This window comes from Triticum aestivum, chromosome 3D (assembly GCF_018294505.1).
Source record: "Triticum aestivum cultivar Chinese Spring chromosome 3D, IWGSC CS RefSeq v2.1, whole genome shotgun sequence".
NCBI classification, from domain to species: domain Eukaryota; kingdom Viridiplantae; phylum Streptophyta; class Magnoliopsida; order Poales; family Poaceae; genus Triticum; species Triticum aestivum.
Window position 1 is genome coordinate 587,601,859 of NC_057802.1, and position 19,246 is coordinate 587,621,104.

The 19,246-nt window shown below is 46.7% G+C and overlaps 1 pseudogene; it reads right to left on the minus strand.

The window, feature by feature from the left end:
• Positions 1 to 922: 922 nt before the first annotated feature.
• Positions 923 to 14,696, minus strand: LOC123080727 (disease resistance protein RGA5-like; annotated as a pseudogene).
• Between the last annotated feature and the right edge of the window lie 4,550 nt (positions 14,697 to 19,246).

Here is a 19,246-nt window from a genome sequence, read left to right on the forward strand (position 1 = left end):
CACGGTGGTCACTGAACTAGGATTTCAGCTACATTTTGATGAGTTTTCCGTCAACAGTCAAAACTAATGGGTTGGCAACTTGTTGCTACTTGCTGTTGGTTTCATTCGGACGATGGACTCTTGTTACTCCTTGCTAGTTACTTCTTTTCCTGTCTAGCCATGCAAGGGAAGCGCCTCACACAACAACTGATAATTTTTCCAAGCGCAAGTGGCCTCATATTTCGTGACAAATGGACAGAGTACATACTACTATTATCATAAGACTACCCACACTGAGTAACATAGGTGGTAACATCACACTTATCTAGGCAAAATAGATGATGTGGCATGTAATTAATGAAGAAAGAGAGGCATGTGGTAACATAGCTAGTTACTGTAACATCACACATATCAAGAAAAGATGAGTCTACAATGTAATAAATGAAGTGATGCATGACACAACACATATGTTACTACCCATTGTGGAGGTAGTAACATTGACTAGTAACATATGCATGTTACTAGTCTAAGTTACTACCCATTGTGACTAGTCTAAAGCATAGCACGTGCATGGTGTGTTAGAACTCAAACATAGAGATGATCAGGGAGCTTGGGCTCGGCGACAAGCTGCAGCGGGTGACCGATACATCGGACCTTTCTTGGCCCATATCCCCCTAGCCCTTACTCCCTTGTTTCGGTGGTTGGTCTCTACCTTTTTCTGTCTCTTGGCTAGTTTGTCTTCCTCTTCTTTTTGACGGTAACGTAGTAAAAATCCTTTATTTCAGGGGATTTCCCTTTTCTTTCCAAATGAATTTATGCTTAGTCTAAAATTGATAAATACCAAATAATATATATATATATATATATTATTATTATTATTATTATTATTATTATTTGAAATATGTACCAGTTTCCTGAAACTAACAAATAGAGTTATAGCTTTGATTGACTTACTAGCTTACGGGAACGCTTTGAATCTCAACTTACTTTGAACGAGTGCTTCCCACATAGATTGCTGGAAAGAGGAGTGAGCCGGGGCAGAAGTGCTCAGATCATCTTTCCTCACCCCCTCCGGCAGTCTCCAGGTGAACCCGTGCAGCAGGTTCGCCAAGCTCAGGTGCACCACCTTCAGCCCGAGGTTGTAGCCGGGGCACATCCGTCTACCGGTCCCAAACGGCAGCAGCTCAAGATCCTGCCCTATCACACCCATCTTGCTCCCCAGGAACCTCTCCGGCATGAAGTCCTCCGGTGCGTCCCACAGCTCCGGGTCCCGGCCCATGGCCCACACGTTGATGAGCACACGCGCACCCTTGGGGACGTCGTAGCCATCAATGGTGGCGTCCTCTCGGGCCATGCGCGGGATGAGGAGCGGCACGATGGGGTGCATGCGCATGGATTCTTTCACGATTGCCTCAATGTAGGGCAGGTTCGGCATGTCCTTCTCAGTCACCCAACGGGCACGACCAACAACGCGGTCGAGCTCCTCGGTGGCTGCATCGAAGGCGGCGGGCCTCCTCATGAGCTCTGACATGGCCCATTCCACGGTGACGGCGGAGCTCTCGGTGCCCCCTGCGATGAGGTCCTGCGTGAAGGCCTTCACACCGATACGGCCGTACTTGACCTCGAGGGTGGGGTCATCGGCGATGTCCATGAGCACGTCCACCATGTCCCTCGCCGCCTCGCCTTCATGGCGGCGCTGCTTGCCTAGGATGTGCTCATCGAGTATGTGTTCCATGAATGTGTCGAACACCTTCCCCACCTTTTTCATCCGCCGCACGTAACCCTGGAGGTCCATCCAGTCCAGCCACGGTATCCAGTCGCCGATGTTGAGGACGCCATTGAGCAGGAAGAGCTCATCCAACATCCGCCGGAACACCTCCATCGACGGCATCGGCCCCTCGGACGCGCCGTCGGCGAACAACCGCTTCCCCATCACCATCCGCGTGATCACGTTCAAGCTCAGCGTCCACATGTGGTCCCTACCGAGATGCACAACACGCATGGGCCCAGAGGCCGCATATATGCCCCGCACCAGCGCGCCCACCTCGTCAGCACGGATGTGCTCCATCGATGCGAGGCGGCGTGTGCTGAAGAGTTGGGCGAGGCAGATGCGGCGCGCCTGGCGCCAGTAGGCTCCATAAGGGGACCACGTCATTTCACGGTAGTTGTAGGTTGTGTGCTTGCCGGAGGCTGTCTTGGGGCGGTCGACGTAGAGGATGGCCTGGGTCTTGAGGAAGAACCTGGCCATGTCGACCGAGGAGCCGACGATGACGGGGAAGGAGCCAAAGCGGAAGTGCATGAGCGGGCCGCGCGCCGATGAGGTCGAAGTTGCCGATGATGGGCCAAGGTTTCGGACCTGGCGGGAGGTTGTAGTGTTTGTGGCCACACCAGGAGGTGGCTCCGAGGAAAAGGAAGAGGGCGGCGATCACCATTGTAGGGACGATGGCGGCCTCCATTTTGAATGGCTAAGGAAGGGTAGCTAGTGATGGAGGAAGGGCTAGTTTCAGTGACTGGGCATTTGGAGATGGATGCAATGTTATGCAACTGAATGTGTATACTTATACGAGGAGAAGGAGATAATGACTGTATCAAGTCAAGTATGACTCGAGGCATTGGGCTGGATTGTATTGCTGCATGATTGCTGTATGTAACTTAATTAATTACCGGGGTCTCTTTAACAAGTATCAAGTCAAATCTGTCTTGACAACTCCCTATGTATTTCTCTCTCTCCTGCAGGCTTATGGGGTACATTATTTTGTGTCCTCAGATCTCAGTCAGGTCATCGCACCGAAAGACGGGAACGTCAACTTAGCAGATTTCTTAGGGTTCGGGCCATGTCAACATCGATCTACTGCATCTCTAGCTTCTTCCTGATTTGTTTTACGAAAATGATCAGATGATCTACATCTGTAGCTTCTTCCAAATTTTCTTGACACGTCGCTAGCGTCACGATACATACAGACAAAATATTTCTTGTGCGAAAATGATCCAAATCTATTATTAAAGTTCATATGAAGTCCAAAGCATCTCAAACATAATACTTTGATATTAGCTCACTACGCATACACATTGTTAGTTGGAAATGCAGTGCAAGTGAATAATGGATATATATACGTTTACTTATAGGAGGATACACGCAGGATTATTGTGCGTGTTCAGGCTTCAGTGACATCATTGCACGCCGACGCAATTTCTGCATGGATGTTTCGTATGTGACTTCATCACTTCAAGTCTTCAACTAAATTAGCAAGCCAAGTCTTCCGTATTTTCCTCAAGTTGTTAATTTTACCGCGGCTGAGCCCCATTTCCCAGCCATGTCTTCGCTATGTCTGGCAGGCCAACTCATCCGACAGCCGTGAGCCCCGGAGGTGAGGGGAAGAGTGGCTCCGGCCTCGCGAAGCACGAATCAGGATTGGTTTTCGAACGAGGGAAGACGGTGAGGCTGGTCACCGGCTGTGTGACACGGCGACGCGGTGGTGGTGGCCTTCATGGGACCCAAGTGGCGATGGCCTCCCATGGTCTACTTTTCCTTACCGTCGGTGGCTTCAGCACATGTGCCGGCCGCCTCGTTCTAGTAGTTGGTCTCTCCCATATCCCCGTTCCAGCGATCATTCAGTACCCTCTCTGTATTAGTAAGCGGACCCACACCTTACTTCTGGAAGGGAATAGAATGGAACACTGGATCAAAGAAAGGGGGTGAGTTTGCACCCACCTTCTCTCACGGAGTAGCGGTCAGAATGACAAATTAGCCTGGTCAGACAGGCTTGCTTGACGACTTTCTCTCTCGCTATCTTTCTTGGGAGTAAATTGCATAAAACCACCATTTTGAAGGCTAGGTTTGTGAAAAACACTACAATACATTTTTTTTTGCAAAAAACATCACGTCTACGGTAATCTTTTTGCAAAAAACACTGATCGGTGGATCGGGCTCAGTTAAGTGCGTTTATGACAGACGGGGCCCGCCAGTCAGGCTGACGTGGCACAAATTTCTCACAGCTAGACATGGGACCCGCTTGTCAGCGTCACACTCCTCTCTTCAACATTGGGGTCGAGCAGCTTCTGTGAGTTGCAGCGGGGGCGAGGCGCGACCGGTGACGAGGAACGCGCAGGCGAAGCCGAGCAGCGCGGCCGCTGTCCTGGTGCGGGATTCCTGCCCGAGTTGGAGCTGCTGCTGCGGTCGCCGGCCGGTGGCATTCGCAGGTTGGGCGGCGGCGCCGCGATGCGTCTCTTGCACCAGGCCCTCGTGCGGGGTCGTGAGGATAACAAGAGTAGGAGGCAGATTTTTTTTCTTTTTTTCTTTGGATGACAGGTGGATCCCCATAGGCCCCCACATGAGAATAACGTTATCAAACATCGCCGTTATATCTGAGAGGTTAAGTGGTGCCACGTAAGCCTGACTGGCGGGCCCCGTCTGTCATAAACGCACTTAACCGAGGCAAAGCCGCGATCAGTGTTTTTTGCAAAAAGATTACCGTAGACGTTGTGTTTTCTAGAAAAATATATATATTATAGTGTTTTTCGCAAACCTAGCCTTCAAAGTGGTGGTTTTGTGCAATTTACTCCTTTCTTGGATAGTTCAGGGTTTCCTTCCCCATTCACCAATCTATCATTGCCAGGCCAACTTCTAAGTGTGGTTTCGTTTCCACAATCTTAAACCGTGCAGTGCCGCTAATAGCACACTATAACGTTCTAAACTATTCTTGCTAAATTAATTAGTGTAAAATGTCTCGTTAATAGCACACTATAGCTCGATATAGCATGTTAATCGGACGCGGCTAATCTGCACCCGAGCTCAAATGAGCTCGGGTGAACAATAAAATCGAAAAAAATTCAAAAAATTCAAATTTTTTTGAGAGAAACATTGACAAAAGTTCGAAGTGCCTGCAAAAATTCGTCATGAAATCACATTCCTAGAAGGCGTGGCAAAAAAAAAACAGTACTTTGAAAAAAGCTACTTTCAAACGCATTTTGAAGCACTGAATTTGTTTTTTTTGTCACGCCTTACAGGAATGTGATTTCATGATGAATTTTTGCAGGCACTTAGAACTTTTGTCAATGTTTCTCTAAAAAAAATGAATTTTTTTTTGATTTTTTTTCGATTTTACTGTTCATGCGGGAGCATATGAGCTCGGGTGCAGAATGGACTTTTCGATGTTAATCGCATATTTTAAGGGCCATGCTATTTTATCATAGCATGCTATTTTTTTTTCAATTGGCTAGTACCCCTGCATTATCTAATTTTTTTTCAATTGGCTAGTACCCCTGCATTATCTTCTGGCGAACCATGTCTGCTACTAACTAGACTTGTATAAAGATGTTCGTAAGATCCAATTTTCTTTGGAAAAAACAGATAAGAAGCATAAATATCAGCTGACTGTTTGTCAAGAACATAACAACTCACACGAACAACAACATGCAGATGATGATGTGTATCAAGTTACAACAGGCAATATGCCTAGGAGGATTCAAGACATTTCCCCAACATGCTTCACAAACTCAATGCAAGCGAAAGCCAGGACAGCAATTTCTGCGCCACCAGATTATCTGCTCTTTACTTATAGCACCTGAAACCGACCTGTGCTGGTACTCGTAGCTACAAGCAGATTGAATCACCTCATTTGGTTGTTATTTCTGTCTCTGTGCTTTTGTTGCTATAGGAACCAGAATCTGCTAATTGCATGTCAATTATAGGGTTGCTCGGATGATTGCTAACTACGCCAATCATCGAGACATACTCCAGATCAGCAGCTGCACCCCTAAATTTTGTGAATATCTCTCTAAGGCCTGGCATATAATCGATGTTGATTAATGCCGTACTATGTGCATATGTTTTCCACTGTTGGTCCAGTGGGGGGATGGCGTCGAAAACCAGCTTGAGCTTCCAGAGACTAGGCATTGCATCCGCCTCAAATTTTACCCAAGCTATACCCCGCATGAACGTAAGCTTGAAGTACTTGAGAACTGAGAAACCGGCCTTGTCAAAGATGATCTTGTCATCAGGCGGCGTCTCCACGTACAGCGACAGGGCAGCGAGTGCCGGCAATCCTCTGAGAATATCAGCACAATGTGCTGGCAGTCCCTTCACAGCAATCTTCAAAATGCATAGGTAGCCAACTTTTCCAACCCACGAAGGTACCTGTGAGAATATGCAGCTGCTGTGGGGCGAGAATTCAAATCTCTGGAGAAGGGGGGGAGGTTCCATGCAATCCCATGAAATGTATGTTTTCGAAGCCGCGGTATTTTTAACTGATGAGGCCTGAGCCACTGCTATAGTTTTCAGGTTGCCATGACCTCCGATTAAAGAACCCAGAGCTTCCATGTTTTTCGCCACATGCTGGAAAGTAGACAGTGAAGAAAAGGTAAGATGAAGCTCCTGCAAGTGGTTTAGCTTGCCAAGGCTCATTAAACTGGGGGGCCTTGTTCTGTCTATCCAATCCAGCAGATCTCTCTCGACAGGAAGACTAAGGTGCAAGTGCAGCAAGCGTGGGAAATTCACATCCCATGGAACAGGAGCAAATCTTGCATCGGTAATATCCAATGTACCCAGGCACTGTAGTACATGGTCCGGCAGTTTGATGCAGACATCGCTTGCAATCTTCAAATATCTCAGCTGAAACATTTCTGAAATCCCAGTGAGGTCTGCCATATCATTATCACGGCGGCCTTGACCACTTAGTTGAAGGTTTAGGACACGAACAAGCTTGAACTCTGTAAGACAAGGCATAGACTCAAGCAATCCAGAGAATCTAACTGACCGAACTAGCGATTTTCGGATGTTTGCTGGTGTCTTGGCATATCTCGCATCACCAAATATGAGCGAGAGTCGACGGGCCTTATGAGAAAGTGACACATTCTTTTGACATCTGTAGTCTATTGCCACCATGAAATTCTCTTCTGCAGATTTGTGTGCAATAAGATCATGTACCATGTCATGCACTTGACAGGACAACACCTCATTGTAGTAGTTGACACACATCGGCTGGATGAAGCTTCTACCAATAAGCTGATATAAATAGCTTTCTGCAACTTTCTCAATGTCTTGCCCTTCTGTTGTATAAATCAGACCTTCAGCCACCCATTGCTTAACCAAATCACCCTTTAAGAATGTGTAGCCCTCTGGATACATATTAAGGTAGAGCAGGCATGTCTTCAAATAACGAGGAAGATTATTGTAGCTCAGATTCAGTGCTTGTCTAGTTCTTTCAGAAGTAGGCACTGCAGAGAAACAAGAGATTAACGACTGATGGATGTATGTGAAGAAGTCATTTGACATGGCAGGCTGGCATAGTAGAAGACTAGCTATGCTGATTGTGGCAAGCGGCAAACCATCACATATTTCAGCAATTTCATCACAAACTTGTTTCAATTCATCAGGACACTCACTTTCAGAGCCAAAGAGTCTGTTAAAAAATAGCTTTCTTGAGTGTTCATCATCCAGAGGTTTCATTTCAAAGACATGCCCTGACTGATAACAGCTACATGCTACTGCAACGTCTTCGATCTGTGTAGTTGTTACTATTGTGCTGCCTCGACTACCCTCAGGAAAAGCATGACTAATAATATCCCATACTGATGTTTCCCATAGATCGTCAATAATAATCAGATACCTGCAGCATGCCAAAATTAAGGTTGCATATTAATTAGGGTTTTATGGCGACATTTTGTATGAAGAAAAACAGTTGTACCTTTTGTTTCGTAGATATATCTTGATATTATCAATGAGGTCAGTCTCCTTAAAATCCTGTGGGGGGTCCGGATGCTGGAGTTGCGAGAGAATGTCACGGAAAATCCTCTTCATATCGGGTTTCTTGGACACCCGAATGAAAGCTCGACAATGGTATTGCTTCCCAATTCTACTGTACAACAGTTTGGCAAGTGTAGTTTTACCGAGACTTGAAGGTCCAAGAATAGCTATCACCTTGAGCTGCTGCTGCCGCTGCTGCTCTTGATCCTCCCCCAGTGAGTTGATAAACTCACTCATCCAACCATCGACTACAATGTGTGCCGCTTCTTCATCATACCGCACTGAAACTGGAACCGTAGGGCCAACGGGCACAAACCACCGCTTCAGTGTGCTGCAAGAATGGAGACTGTATCTCTGGTGCCGTTCAATCGCCTCCTGAACATACATCCTGAATTCTGATAGCGTTTCCGCAATACTAACAACCTGAGTCTTGGTAGTCTTGGCATGACTGAAGAATTTGAGGAAGAATCTGAATTTGAGGCCGGATCTGGTTGTCTTGATGTTGTTGGGAACAAGGGAGGGATGCTCAGGCTGCGCAAATATTAAGCTGTCAATATAATCCTCCATGTCGTAAGACAGGTTGCGCGCCTCATTCATCCAGCAATTGGCCGCCATGGGAGGGTCGTCCACCTCTGACAGTTGATCAAGGTAGGAGTCCATCTTTTCAACGTCATCTTTGAGGAGGCGCATCACCTCCATGAGCTTCTTGACCCTCTTGGAGTTGGAGCATCCTTGTAAAAGAGGAGCTTGCAGCAGCATATCCAGCTTCCCAACAAGGGGTCTCATGGCGCCCAGTGAAGCACTGATTGGGGACCCAATCTCTGTGCCTCGGATCGAAACATCTAAACACACACAAACAAAGGTAGAATTGATTAACAAACAATGCATGTTACAGCAAAAAAAATAATGAGCGACATCAGCTGTGGTCGAGAGACAGCATTGACCATCCTTAGATCAAGTAAAGACTCCATACAAGAAGGGGAGAGGTTAGAAGATGTGTCCTCGTTTTCATGGAAATGGTTGCCCAAATCGCGTTACAGATTAGAAAGGAAAACATAGTTTGCAGGATCTCGGGCTCACCTCTTCTGGTAGAAGGACCTGGATCGGAGAAGACATTGTTGGGCACTTGAGGAGATTCCTTGGCCTCCTCCGCATCATCAATAGGTGGAGATCGTACCTGCTGCTCGAGGAGAGGTACGATCTGCCCCTCCTCCTTGAACTCTCGCAGCATCAATCAATCAGGAACCTGCAGCCCCCTCTTCTCACCGCTAGCTCGTGATCCCTCTTCCACCCTGCATCAGATTAGCGCATGTGAGAGGCAGAGGGACAGAGTCCTGGGGAACTGAGTTGTAGTTAGGAGGTAATATTCTTGAGCTGAATAAACTATTCAAGTGACAAGTGATACCAAAGCTGGTAGATCGGTGTTTTTTTTTGTTAGCGCGGAGAAGTCTGACAGTGTGCTAAGAAAGTTTTGGTTATAGGGCTATTCAGGAGCTGCTCTGAGATGATAATGGGGATGTAGATATAGTTGTGTTAAGTGCTTAGCTTCTGTAAGTAGACCTAATTAGTTGTTTCCCCTGGTAGAAATAGACTCAAATCTATGTTTTGTATTGCTTTCGAAACAGTGGGCCACTTATTCTTTTTGTGCCCTGTTTCTAAATGTTTGTGTGGTTCAATTTCTGAAGTTTGCAACAAATGTTTGAAATTTGATGGTTGTTGGAGTACCATCGCCTTGCGGGTCCGATGCAGGAGGGGAGAGGGGAGGAGTCCAATAAGGCCAACATCTCTATGATTTATCTTATCCTAGCCTTTCCGGTCCCCTCGTCTCGATCTCCATTTTTTTTTCTGTCTTCCTCCATTGCGTGGCTCAAGTAAGTGTCGACACAGAATCTGCTTCCAGTATTGATTGTGGATCCTTGATAGCAAGCCCATAGGATCAACGCTCCGTTTCCCATCCATGGTTATACTTTTGAATGTTTTGAAATTAGGTGCAACCATAATTACCCTATGATGAGTCATGGCAGTTAAATCTGTTGCACTCTTTGCTACGTAATGCTTTTTCCAATCCTGTCACTCTAGAAATGAAATGTTCAAGCTGGATCAGCTTAAATAAACAAGGCTGAGATGCCACATTGGGAGTGCAGAAAAATAGCATCGGATGCGGCCGGCATCGTCAATCTTCACGTACCTTCATAAGATGCCTCTGTATTTCTTCTCCACTGCTACCGCGCGTGTCCATAGGTTTTTAAGCATCACGAAACACAATGTGGTGCCCAGCCACCTGGTGCTTGAATTGTTAAGCTTATCTCCCATCGATCCAAGCAGCTGGCGGTGCATTAGTTTACTTCAACTTTGCATTCACTCAAAGCAGACACTGGATGGACTAATGGACTCACATAAGTCTTACATGCTACACTTACCAAAACAACATTTTTACCGCAATCTTCAAGAAGAAGAAAAAAAATCATGCGCCCACAGATCAGGAGTGGAGGAGGATCATAAACAAGGGAGCTTGAAGGAGAAATAACAGCGCAGAAAACTGAACAACAGGCGACCCCCGAGGGCTTACGGACGGCATGCAAACTTAGAGTGATGCATGATCGTCGGATGCAAGCACCACTCCTCGTGTCAGCAGACAATATATAGTGACAGCGGAGGATATCTTGAGGAGTTGGTGGAACAAAAATTAAGAAATGTAACGTGAGCAATTATGTCGCTCTCAGTGTTTCTAAAAAGTGTAGAATTTGATCAATCTTGCAACATTTTTAGTATTGATGAAATGGATGCTCGAAAGTAACTAACTGTAACACAGTACGTGTATACGGACAAAAAACTAAAAACAGAATGGACTCCAAAATACAACAAGTACGACAAAATTTGAACAACATATTTTAAGCAGGCAAAGACTGAGATGGGACCTTGGGAATAGATTCAGATGCGGCTTAGAGTACTGTGTCGTGGTTAATTAACCTCTATATACTAACTAAAGCACTACAACAGTCCTCAATCTCCATACATTAACAAGACAAAGATGGCTCCACTGGCATGGTTCCGTAGGTGTTCAAGTATTTTAAATTTTAAGCAAGCATCGGGAAGTACACTCCATCGTAACCTAGTGCCTGCTCTGCGCATTGTTAAGCTTATATCTCCTCGTCTACAAAGCAGAGGACGGTGATTGACAGTATCGTGCGGGGTGTGGGTCGACTTTGCATTGACTCGAAAAGGGTAGTGTTACCGTTTGGATGTACTGGTACTCAGTTATATTTTCACACCACACCTACCAAAACAACATGTAAATGATTTTTTTTTTTGAAGGAGCACATGAATTTAGCTCTGTCTGTGAGTGCTCTTATGTAGGCCGGCCCAAGAAGATTTGAAAGGCTTGTATTCTGAAGTTTATTTTTACTTAATATTTTAAAGAAAACATATATAAAACCCATTTAAAGTGAAAAAATAGGGAGAAATAAAAAATAAACTTGTCCTATTCGTCAATGAACAGGTTCATATTAAAAAAATACTAGTCTCATATTTCTAAACGTTCATGTTTACAAAAAAAATAGAATAAAATGAACATGCTTGGCTACAATCATGTATATATTGCGACAATATGGTGATACGCCTGAAAAAATGTTGTCCTATGTTAAGATAGGTGTTCATGTGTTGAGATAAAAATGTTGTCCTATACTCCGATGTACTTTGAAAAAATGTTCACATTTAAATAAAATCATATTTACAATAAAAATAATTCAAATTTACAGAAAAGTTTAGTGGTTTCCAAAAAGGGTTCATGTGCGACTGATTTATGTTCATGCACTTTGTAAGAAAATTCACATATTTCCCAAAGAAAATGAAAGAACAAAACCAGGAAATGGAAAAGGAGAAAGGGGAAAACAAAAAAACACAAAGAAAAAGAAACCCGGAAGAAAAATTAAATGGGGAAAAAGGTACATGGGCCAACCCATATGCGTGCTCAGAAGCATGCAACGCCTATTCATCATGGGCAGAAGCTGGAAATAGAAGGGGGCCTCTGTCACACATTTAGTCACTGCAGCTGCTATGTAAGGATCTCAGCGGCATGACGATCCAGTCCTTGCCATTTCTTAAGGAGATCGCTCTCCATTATGGATTAGGCGACCAAAAAATAGGACTGGAAAGAAGCAGTAAAGAAGCACCCAAGAGGCCAAAGTGTTCAAGCTCTTGTTTGTCACCAAAGAAATGATAACCATTTGTACTACTAGGAAGTGAGCCCGCGAAGATATGTGTGGAATGCGGAAAAGTGAACTTGCGGAGAATTTTATTGTATTAAGAAGAAAATGCATAGAACTTTGAGAGCCCCAAAAGACCGATAGGACGTTATTCTGAAGGCCCAAGAGTCATGTAAGCAAGCTTGTATGTGCATCTTATCCTACTTTGGTAATTTCTTGGGGTGTGTTGAGCTTCAGCCTGGACGTGACGAGCAGGCTTCACGTTTTCAGTTAGTTCAGTTAGCACTTTGGTTTTTCGTCAGGTTAGGCTCGAACACTTTCCTTCTGTTAGCTAGTTTAGCTCGCGGGTCTAACTGCCTGGAGCCAGACTCGCGCCTCGTCGGTCTGCTCGTGGAACGGCACCAGTGTTGTGGATCACGACGCGACGACGCAAAGTCAGGGGCCACGAAGCCTTGTTTCCCGTTCTGTAAGTCTGACTAATAGAACAGAAAAGGTCTGAAGTTTGTGCAGCGCAAAACACCTGTATCTTCCTTTTTTTCTTCAGCAATCTCTCGTTCGCGTGGGTTCATTCCAAGGGCACCTCTGGTGCAGACAAACACGTCGGAGAACACACACACGTTGGTGTGCCCCGTCTTGTTCCCCATGAACTGGAAGTTGATCTCGTCATGATTGTCCCAATGTCTGAATTTGGCAATTAATTGATGCACATACAGTTAGAATTGCATGCAGTACAAGCTGATTAGCAATCTGAAACTGGAAGCGCCAATGTACATACCTCTTGAAAGCACTTACTTGACGCCGTCCTGCAGTACAAGCTGATTAGCAATCTGAAACTGGAAGCGCCGATGTGCTGACGGTAACGGTGCCGACGGGCGGCGGACTTCTCCAGGACGAGCTTGATGTTGGCAGAGATGCTACCATAGATGAACTGCCTCTTCGTCTGCAGCAAGCAACCGGAGTAGTTGATCTTTAGGACAGGGCACGACACAGACCAACGCAGGCCTGCGCAAGGCACACACGCAGCTCACGTTCCCCCTCCATCGCTCGGTCCCTCGGTCCTGACCAAGCTTTCTCCTCGCCGGTCCGGTCCAGGGAAACAGGCCCGCTGGGCACTTCGGTCCGGTCCAAAGCACGGCTCGGTCAGGGACCGGACCGTGTCCACCCTGAGTTGAGCTACATATATATAAGCTCTCTCTTCACATAGGCATATGGCATTTTTTATTCTTTACTGTGCAGTACCGGTTGATATTTCTGAAATGGGAAGTGAGCTTGCTGCGGAAATCCCTATGGCACCAGCTAGTATATATACTCTCTTTAGAGATGGCAAGGGCAGTGGTTGCAAAAATCAATGTGGCGCTGGCTACTACTGATATAATACAACGTTGTCGGCGAACCACGACGGCTTTGCTAGTGCACAACAAGAATATGGTCTGATCACCAACATTCAAATTCTTTAAAAACAAGGTGGAAGGGGTGGCAGTTTGAGAGGATCAGCAGATGGATAGAGGTAATTTACACAAGCTAATAACTGTCTTATATTCCCGCAAAAAAAATTGTCTTACATTCTTCCAGTGCTCTCTTATTAGCATAATTAGTAGAACCGAGGTGAAGTTAGGAGGTAATATTCTTGAGGTGAATAAATCTATTCAAGTGATAAGTGATATGGTAGTTGGTAGATGAGTCATTTTTTGGGTCTAGCACGGAGAAGTCTGACAATGTGATACTGATTTTTTTATAAGGCTAATCAGGAGCTGCTCTGAGATGATAATGGGGATCTAGATAGTTGTGTTAAGTGTTCAGCTTCTGTAAGTAGTCCTACTTAGTTATGTTTCCCCTGTTAGAAGTAGAGCACTTATTCCTTTTGCACCCTGTTTCTGAATATTTGTCGAGTGTAACTAAGTAGTACACACCGAACATTCAGGTTGGTTCCTGTTTCTTTCAACCGTTTGTGTGGTTCAGTTTCTGAAGGTTACTGGAGATGTTGGAAATTTGATGTTCGTTGTACTTGCTTTAGTTTGGACCATCAGTAACCTGGTTTCATCAGTTTCCAATGATGAATTGGATCCTCTGCTGGTGCTGGGAATACAAAACCGACTGCTATATGGTCCTAGATTTTGGTGTGTCTGAATTTCACAGAACTTTTACCATGGCCCTTCATTCAGTTAAGAGGATGGTCTATTCGTATGCTCCTGACAATCCTATATGGCCCTAGATTTTGCAGAGTTTTTATTTTTCTTTTACTCCTACTATGCCCGTGGTCTGAAGAATGAACTCAGAATTTGCAGAGCAAGTGGATGTCTGTAAGAAAAATTATAATGCAGACTCCTCTGCTCCAGCAACCCAATCTTCCTCCTGAGCAGGGAGTGCTATGGCCTATGAGTACATCACGCTAAAAATTAAATGCCTGAACTATGCCGCTGTGCGCTGCTATCCTCTTGTGGGAGCATGGACTGCGCGGCATCAGACTACCCCTAATAAGGAACAAGCATCAGGAACCCTAGCTAGCTAGCTACAGATCCAAATCGAACACTTACAGATCAAGCCGCGGTGAGTGCCTCCACCCGAGCTAAGGGACAGGATGCCGCTGGCGCCGGCTACGGCTGAGGATGACCTCCGCGTCACCGGCCGCCAGCAGAAACACTGGCTCGCCGCCTCTCCGCCATTTTTCTCGCACGCCTCCTCTGCTCCGGAGAGACACCCCAGGCCGCCGTTCGGGTGAGGGGTGACTGACTGCTCCCGTAAATCCTTTTAGACGAAAAAAAGGGCTTCCCCCTTATAAAGCAATCAACACCACAAACATCTGAGCAAGCTGATACAAACACATACCACCACACATCTAAAATAAGATACAAAGGTGTCGGACACCGACACACCACCTCAACAACAACCAAGCTAACTAAAACTACTTGACGTGGATGGAGGCATCCACGGAGCGCAAGTCACCGTGAAGAAGTCAAACCGGACACGGACAAAGCATGGGGTCCTCGACCGTGCCTCCAAGAAGAGCACGGCACCAAGATCAAGTTTTCACCCAGAGCAACATGAAAAGGACGAGAAGCCGCAACGGAGCCTTCACGAAGGAAACCACACTCGCCGACACTGCCACCATCGGCCAGGCAAGTAATGAACTCCGGCACTCACATCCGTCCTCCATGCTCCACCGAACACCAACAACCATGCCACCCGCGTGACCATGATTGCCCGCCCGCACCCAAGACACTCTCTCCGCCCACAAGCAACGTGTCTCCCGCCGCCAAGGCCGCCACCCTACAACCAGACACCCCCGGACCCGCCAAAGGCTGCGGCTTTGGCCTGCCCAGCAGCCCGTGAGCGACGGAGCCGCCAGTAGTCACTCTGCCCCGCACAACGCCAAATCGACCTAGCCGCACTTCGGCGAGGAAGTAGGGAGAGCGGACGCATCCACGACAGGCACAACCCCGTGCCGGCAACGGGTGGCCCGACCACATCGGCACCTCCCATCCCTCTGCCAACCTTCTTACCCGACACACACCTTGTCTCGCCTCATCACGACAGCTCGAGCAGAGCGGCGCGAAGCCACCAAGAACCACACGCTCATCGACGGGGGACACCAAACCGACCGAAAACCACCAGCCAGGAACGCTCACCTGAGGGTCTTCCCGCGCCGCCTGCCATCATCCGGAAGCCGCAACCAGAGGGTCCGGAGCAGAACCAGACCAACACGCCCTACCAGCGTCGCCGCATGCACCACCACACCTGCACCGCCACCTCCGCCGGCCAGGATGGCCACGGCTGCGCCACCCACGGCCCTCGTCGCCTGGAGGGCCAGATCCGGCTGAGCCGCCACCACATCCCGCCCCCAGGCATGCCCCCCGCCCCCTCTAGGCACGACGCCCGTCACGCCGCCATCATGCCGCTACACTGCTCCCGCACGTTGCCGTGCCCGTCGTCAAGCGCGGCGCCCAGATCCGGCCACCACATCCCACCCCAGGCACGCCCCCCGGCATGATGCCCGTCACGTCGCCGCCATGCCGCCGAAAGCACTGGTTCAGCGGGTCGCCGCGCTACCGCGCTCGTTATCAAGCACGACGCCCAGACCCGTCAGCCCCGGCCCGCCCCGAGATCGACGCGTGAGGGGACAAGGACTCCCCGCAGCCACCGGCGTCCATTAAGCTTCGCCTGGCCGCCCCCTCCGGCGGCGGCGAGGGAGGGAGGAGGAGAAGGAGGAGGGATCCGGCCGGATCAATTAAAGGGCCAGTTAATCGCTACTCATAGCGTGGCCGAATCGAATAACACCTATTCGTCGTGTTAACTTGTCAGGCCGATTAATTGGCCGGTTAAACCTATATTAATCAGTTGTCACGCCAATTAATCCATGCTGGCCTATTATCGAGTTTGCAAACAAAGCCCAAATTTTTGGCCCGTAACCTCTTCCAGCCCCTTTCCTGTTCCTTAATAGCTAGGTTTTAATAATTTTACCTCCTCTCTATGCTTTTCATATCTGTATGGCAACATATTTTGCTATGCTACATAGCTGGGAGCATGAGAGTATGGTACAATACATAAAAAGATATAGATATATGTTGGCAAGTTCCTATTCAATGTACCGATTATGGTCGAACGATTAATCCAGTTAATAGGCAGATTCACCGATTAATCGCTACTCCTAAACCGACCGAGCAGCTACCAGTTAACAATTTCTTAAACATTGACAAAAACCAAAAATATGTTGCTGCAATTTACGTACTTTTATTTCACTTTGCAATTTATCATTTTACCAACCGTCCGCCCCATCGACTGGTTAAAACCAAAAACCAAATTTTTTATTTTACCAGATTTAATCCTTGCAAGTAACAAGTTCAAGGCTCCTCGGCGAAGGAGGAGATCGTCTTCTCCTCTCGCGACGAGGAGGACCAACCGCCACGGCGGCCAGCGACACAGGACGCAGTTGAAGGAAATATGCCCTAGAGGCAATAATAAAGTTGTTATTTTATATTTCCTTATTCATGATAAATATCTATTATTCATGCTAGAATTGTATTAACCAGAAACTTGATACATGTGTGGATACATAGACAAAATACAATGTCCCTAGTAAGCCTCTACTAGACAAGCTCGTTAATCAAAGATGGTTAAGTTTCCTAACCATAGGCATGTGTTGTCATTTGATAAACGGGATCACATCATTCGAAGAATGATGTGATGGACAAGACCCATCCGTTAGCTTAGCATATTGATCGTTCAGTTTTATTGCTACTGCTTTCTTCATGTCTGAAAGTGCTAGTTATCAACTAGGGGGGGGGGGGGTGAATAGGCGATTTTTATGAAAGTCTTCAAAACACGAGGTCTTTGAAAACAAACAGTAGAAATGAACCTATTGATATGCAGCGGAAGGTAGACTACACTAGACAAGCCATAGTCAAGTAGGCAATGAAGCGAAAGCACGAAGACTATCAGCAGCTAGGTAATATGGATCAAGATGGAAGACAGTATGAAGCCAAATAGTAAATAGTCTTCACTTAGTGAAGTCAATCAGATCAGACAGACAGGCAATGACTTCACGAAGGCAAACTGTAAAGTAAAAGGGAAGTGGAGGATAGAACTAGTTGCTTGGTGAAGACAAGGATTTGGTAGACCAGTTCTAGTTGTTGTGACAACTGTACGTCTGGTTTGGGAGGCTAAGATTTAACTCAGAAGACCACGTCTTCACATTATTCCCCTTGAGCCAAGGACACCCAGTTCTCGCCCAATTACTCTGGTAAGTCTTCAAGGTAGACTTCCAAACCTTCACAGACTTCGTTCACCGGCAATCCACAATGGCTCTTGGATGCTTAGAACGCGACGCCTAACCGGCTAGAGGATTCACAGTCCTCAAGTGTAACAAGTCTTCAGGTCACGCGGACAAAAAGACTTCAGTGATGCCTAACACTCTTTGGCTCTGGGTGTTTTGGGCTTTGTCCTCGCAAAGATCTCTCTCTTTCTCTCTCTCTCTCTCTCTCTCTGTCTCAAATGCTTCGGAGGTGGGTTGCTCTCAAACGACAAAAGCCGTGCACTAATGATAACCCACAAGTATAGGGGATCGCAACAGTTTTCGAGGGTAGAGTATTCAACCCAAATTTATTGATTCAACACAAGGGGAGCCAAAGAATATTCTCAAGTATTAGTAGTTGAGTTGTCAATTCAACCACACCTGGATAACTTAATATCTGCAGCAAAGTATTTAGTAGCAAAGTAGTATGATAGTAGCGGTAACGGTGGCAAAAGTAACAGTGATAGTTTTGTAGTGATTGTAACAGTAGCAACGGAAAAGTAAATAAGCGAAGAACAATATGTGAAAAGCTCATAGGCATTGGATCGGTGATGGATAATTATGTTGGATGCGGTCATTCATGCAACAGTTATAACATAGGGTGACACATAACTAGCTCCAATTCATCAATGTAATGTAGGCATGTATTCCGGATATAGTCATACATGCTTATGGGAAAGAACTTGCATGACATCTTTTGTCCTACCCTCCCGTGGCAGCGGGGTCCTATTGGAAACTAAAGGATATTAAGGCCTCCTTTTAATAGAGTACCGGACCAAAGCATTAACACATAGTGAATACATGAACTCCTCAAATTATGGTCATCACCGGGAGTGGTCCCGATTATTGTCACTTCGGGGTTGCCGGATCATAACACATAGTAGGTGACTATTGACTTGCAAGATAGGATCAAGAACTCACATATATTCATGAAAACATAATAGGTTCAGATCTGAAATCATGGCACTCGGGCCCTAGTGACAAGCATTAAGCATAGCAAAGTCATAGCAACATCAATCTCAGAACATAGTGGATACTAGGGATCAAACCCTAACAAAACTAACTCGATTACGTGATAAATCTTATCCAACCCATCACCGTCCAGCAAGCCTACGATGGAATTACTCACGGACGGCCGTGAGCATCATGAAATTGGTGATGGAGGATGGTTGATGATGACGACAGCGACGGGGTCCCCTCTCCGGAGCCCCGAACGGACTCCAGATCAGCCCTCCCGAGAGAGATTAGGGCTTGGCGGCGGCTCCGTATCGTAAAACCCGATGAATCCCTCTTTCTGATTTTTTCTCCCCGAACACGAATATATAGAGTTGGAGTTGAGGTCGGTGGAGCACCAGGGGGCCCATGAGGCAGGGGCGCGCGCCCAGGGGGTAGGCGCGCCCCCACCCTCATGGACAGGGTGTGGCCCCCCTGGCCTTGATTCTTTCGCCAGTATTTTTTATTATTTCCAAAAATAATCTCCGTGAAGTTTCAGGTCTGCACAAAAATAACACCATGGCAATTCTGCTGAAA